The sequence below is a fragment of the Elaeis guineensis genome, chromosome 8 (genome assembly GCF_000442705.2).
Source record: "Elaeis guineensis isolate ETL-2024a chromosome 8, EG11, whole genome shotgun sequence".
NCBI classification, from domain to species: Eukaryota; Viridiplantae; Streptophyta; class Magnoliopsida; order Arecales; family Arecaceae; genus Elaeis; species Elaeis guineensis.
In genome coordinates, this window is record NC_026000.2 from 22,401,840 (window position 1) to 22,407,341 (window position 5,502).

A 5,502-nucleotide genomic window follows, 5' to 3' on the forward strand; every position below is an offset into this window, starting at 1 on the left:
AATTTTTATATGTGTGTGACCCATTGGGTTCCATATCTAGCTTACAGTAGGTCTGGATGCAAGTTGACCAAATTTGATTAGATTTCAATCTAATCGATTTAGGTCCAATCGAGCTAACCCGAGTTCAACAATTATAATCTTTTCTAATTGACGATCGAATTAAACTCTTTAATTTGATCAAAAATCTAAAAGTCAAGATTGATGTCTAGCAATGTATCATGACTACCCAGAAGATATAGAATTTTGATAGAAATATCAAATATATCCTTCAGTGGTAAGTTACCATACAATTCAATCCTTCGATCATCTCTGCACCCTGAATATGTTCATGAGTATGAAATCATATTAAACTCAAACATATATTCATATCGATTCTCAATTAACCAATGATGACTCCAATGAAGAAGTATTAGAAACTCTTTCTAATCTCCTATCTGCTTTTGATCAAAATTTTTTTTTCAAGTCATCTAGGATTGAGAATACATAGGATGCGATCTCTTCTTACTAGGAGTGATCGATTCTATATTGACCTACTCACAACCTCCATATACACTCCACCATATCCAGAACACCCCATACATATTTTAATGCCATGCCTGGGTATGAACTAAAATATGGGTTCATATGCATAAGATTTTATAATGGTCTCAGGTGTAAGGATCACTTGCACAACTCTTACTTAGAGAACCATCTTTGACATGTAAGTAAGGCTTCCATAAGATGTTCTCTTTCATCGAGTCAATTCAGTAGACTCATTTTCCAAATGAGCACCCATATCCTTGTATTAGTGTCCCGCACAAGTGGCTAGTGAGATCTACCACCTTCTCCATCGAGCATACATAGGATGTGCCAGTCTATCCGAAACATTGATCCCCGACTTAATGCTCCTACGACCAGGAATGTTTAAGATTAGGGTTTTAGGATTTTAGGTCTCATTAGCATGATCCATTCATGTCTCCTAAAATCATTGCCCTAATCTTTGGAGTTCATCATAATCTTAGATATAATAAAATGCAGCTAATATGATGAATCAATACCTCAAATAATAAATATCATTTTATGAGTTGGAAAATTATAAAGAAAAATTCCATCACAACATACTTGCGATTGATTTATAGGGCACTCTTCTTTCATAATTGAGTGTATAATTCTATGAAATCCAAGGGTTAGATATCTAGTGTATGTCTTTGAGTGTGCCCTTTATAAGAATCATCAGTTAACAAAAAGAAAATGTCAAATTCAACTAATTACAGAATCCGTTCCACTGAATGAACTTGAATCTATATTGAGCACCGAGGATAAGCAAAAGTTGACCAACATAAAATACCATTTATAATTAAAAAATTTGAGGAAATAAATAAAACAAAGTTATTTCCAACTTAAAATTTTCAGCTGTGGAAGTCCAAAGATTAGGATTAGTCTAGAGATATTGACAATTATTATTGATGAACTACAAGCTGGTGCTTCAGATGTTTTGTGAACAAGGGGGAATGGTGTGGTATTGTTTAATCAGAAAAGCAAGCTAAATGCTAAATAAGACTTACAGAAAATTGCTCTTATTGGTAAGCATATCCATGATATCTGATCCAAAATTATGTAAGATATGATTTCAATGGAGAGAGTAAATTAAGAGGCTTTGAAATAGTAACTTAGGGAAGTAGGAAAACACCTAAATTTGGAATATTATTGTAATGCTTTTCCCTAAATATGGATTAGTATGGTTTCATTATACATATAGCAAAATGGATGAAATATACTCATGTTTTGATATCTGTGATTATCTGAAGAAAGATGAACTTTTAGAGTTCATATGGCAACATTACAGATTCAAATGATGTATGAACCGTAATGACAGTTGAGCAAGAAATTATATCCTGCAAATAAGCATAGAAAATTCTAAATGGTAGAAGAGGGTGCATAGCAAATATGAGAAAGATAATTATCGAAGGGAAGGTAAATTCATGTGATAGATTGAGATAGTTTATAGTGGGTTATAAAGTTGAAGACTTGCACGATCAGTAGCTGTAGTGTTGAGTGAATGGGTTACGATGAATGATATTTCCATGAACAAGAAAGACTGTTCTCCAAATGGGCAAAGAAATAATTACCAATTAAAATGATAATGATAATGATAAATAAAATGGTAGATTAAGAGGAAAATAAGTCTCAAACAGAGGCTGTTTGGATGAGGAGGGATGTAGTTGCACTAGCACGGCAACCATGATTGTGGGAATGGCATGGCTCTATTTTCATGCTGTATCCTTCCAGAACAAGTACATTAGATGGTAAGATTCAAAATCTATAGCTCCTGAAAATTTAAGCAAATTAAAATATATTAAGCAAATTTAAGCAAATTAAAAAATATATTAAGCAAATTTAAGCCAGTTAAAATATACCTCAGTATTCATGATCCATGTCGGGCGGACCGATCATAAATCCATCCGATCCTCTCAATTAAATCCCATCCATGCATCCAGATAAATCCAATCTACACGGTACTCACCCCTCGCCCCTCGGTTCATCTAAAGCCACGTGGCAAGATGAATAGGTCTAATGCAACGTGTCCCTTCCACCATGCATGCATGCCTCCGGACGTGGCACCAGAACCATCCCCCGGGTGGGAAGTCCAAGCGGAGAGAGAGAGGGGGGATGGCCGGGAGCAACACTGAGGGGTGGTGGAGCAACGCGGACACGCACAAGATGCGGCCGGAGGACGTGGAGGCCCAGGGGGTAGAGGCGTCCAAGCGGCCTCCCGGGCAGCACCCCCGCGGCGTGCTCCACCAGCGGCGCAACCTGCCTTCAGCCCCGCCGCCATGGCGGTCGGCGGATTCCTCATCATCGCCACCATCGGTTACTTCACTCTGTATTTCAAGTCCAAGCCTGGAACCACCCCCGGCGATGTCGCCAAGGCCACCGTCGGTGATGCCTCCGCTGGCGGTGGCGGAGCACGTAAGTCCAAGTAGGCTGCCTCTTTTGTGGTGGTGGTTCTTTTAATTTTGATATTAATGGTATGTGGGGTCACGTTTTCTTTTCTTTATACTATATACTTTAAATGAATATATGTTACACGATTTTATCATCTCTTGAACGAGATTAATGGATTTCTAGGAGCAACCGACTGCTTGCTCAAAATGAAAAGTTGAGCAGCGCTGTAGTCATTTTCATTATTATTATTTTTTTAACTTCCGAGTAAAAACATTGCCCGCAGATCATGCGTTATGTTGTTGCATTTATTGCGTTTATGAAATCCATTGAACACTGCCATTTTGGAATTATAACAAACTCTTCGGATTTGAAAGTAGGCGACAAATATTATGAGGTGATATTACTTTAGCTCCTACTCTCGTGCTTCATCTTTGAATATACTCTTTGGATCGATTGAAATACTGAGGCAGACACCAAACAATAGACATCACCTGGATATCCTCGTGATAGAGCGAACAGCTTCATCGCATCTCATCCTAGGCCACCTGTCCAGGATATCGACATGCTGCTATTGATCTTGAAACCGGCCAAACGCCGAAGACCATAACCGATGACTCGTCAAGACCACCATAGAGAACTAGAAGGAAATAATGCCATCGGCTCCTGTTCGACCCCCTGACTCAGATGCTTGCCAACCATAAAGTTGGAACCTTACAGACTACATGGGATGATTTTTCACAACCGACATCGATGACGACACATCCGAACCAGGGCCTCGATTGTGTCCCGATCTCAGGTCACCAGCTTGCCCAGCCCTGTAGGCCACCACCAAGAAGTTTTGTTAGAATGTGGCCACTACTCACAACTAACAATTTTTAATTTGCAAAATCCCTATCTTAATGGCCTAATAGATCATGATCTGGCCTATCGACCTACACAATGGCTTACATAAAAAGATAATGAGGAGACCCTTAGGATAAGGGCAATACATACTAAGCTCATACTCTCCCTTTTTTACTATTCTCAATCTCCGACTGACTTAAGTATCAGAGGATCCCCCACCAGAGAACCCTTGGTGCATATGGATATTTTTGGCAAATCACAGTTGACGTTCTGATGCTCAGACCAGCCACCATCTTCGACCACTCCAGCATCGACCAGAGTCTTGACGCAACGATAGAAGAGGGGGACCCTTCAGCATCCACTGGGTCGTCAACTGAGACCTGCAAGAGAAGTCCAGACGCACCGAGGGTTCTTCGGTTGGGGACCCTTTGATATTTGTCATTCGGAGCTTGAGAATAGTAGAAGAGGGAGAGTATGAGCTTAGTATTGTATTGTCATTTCCTCGAGGGTCTCCAAGTTACCTCTTTATGTAAAGACAGAGTCATAACCTGTTGTAACTGAACCCAGTTGGCTGTCCTACTAGGCCATGGTCTGCTAGGCCATTAGGATTGAAAATTTGCATGTCCGAGGTTGCCAATCATAGGTAATGGCCATGTTCTGACAGTTCATTGAAAAATTTTTTATGGTGGACCACGTGGCTAAATAGGTCGGTGACTTAAGGTTAGTATACAGCCGAGGTTTTGGTCTAAATGTGTCCTCATCGGTGTCGATCATGAAAAGTCATCCTATGTGGTTGGCAAGATCCCGACCTTGAGATCGATAGCCATCCGAGTTGGGGGGTCGGATGGGAGCTGATAGGATTACTGCCTTCTGGCTATCCATGACGATCTTGGCAACTGGTCAGTTGCAGTCTTCGGCATTGGGCCAGTTTCAAGGTCAATGGCAGTACATCGATATCCTCAGCATATGGCCGAGGATGAAGCCCAATGAAGCTATCCCCTCTATCATTAGGATATTTAGATGATATCTATTAATTTCTTGGAGTCTGTCTTGATATTTCAGTTGATCTGAAGAGTATGTCTGAGGATAGGAGCTGAGATAGTATGATCTCATAACATTTGCCTCCCACTTCTAAGTCCAAGATATTTGTCTCGGATGAAGGAAGTAGTAGTCTTTGAAAATGTTCTCAATGTGTGTCTAAACTAATGAGTTCGAGTTGTCTGGTCTCTAGGTGAATCATTGCATTGCTTCATGAAATTCGATATCAATTTGGCAAGTCACTTCATGAGTCGTGCCTTAATTATTTGGAGAGATTTGGCACTTCGTGGATCCTGAAGCATTTATGAGGGATGGATAGCTCGAGGTAGATCATTATTTCGACTTTGAGGGTTGAGAATCAATGGTTGTGGTTTGACTAGTCACAGGCTACCATCTATCCTAGGTCAATTGGCCCAATGCTATTTTCACGTGGATCAACTTGCGTGGATGGATCAGAATAGTGGTACATCGAAGAGTCGCCTAATTGGATGGTCTTGATTTATGCCACATGGCCGACATCCGATGGCTCGAGGGCTGATCTGGACCATCAACAAATTATATATAAAGGCCTGCTCTCCCACCTTTTTTCATCTTTTTTGATCGCTGTCCGCTCCCAGTGTCCCAGCTTCAAGTCCATCAAAGGTATCTCTGTTGCCATGTGCACCATCTTTTTCTCTAGTGCTAGTGATGTTTTTT

General features: G+C 40.5%; 1 pseudogene; it reads left to right on the top strand.

Annotated features, from left to right (window-relative positions):
- Window positions 1–2,482: 2,482 nt before the first annotated feature.
- Window positions 2,483–3,037, top strand: LOC105049878 (uncharacterized; annotated as a pseudogene).
- Window positions 3,038–5,502: the final 2,465 nt, after the last annotated feature.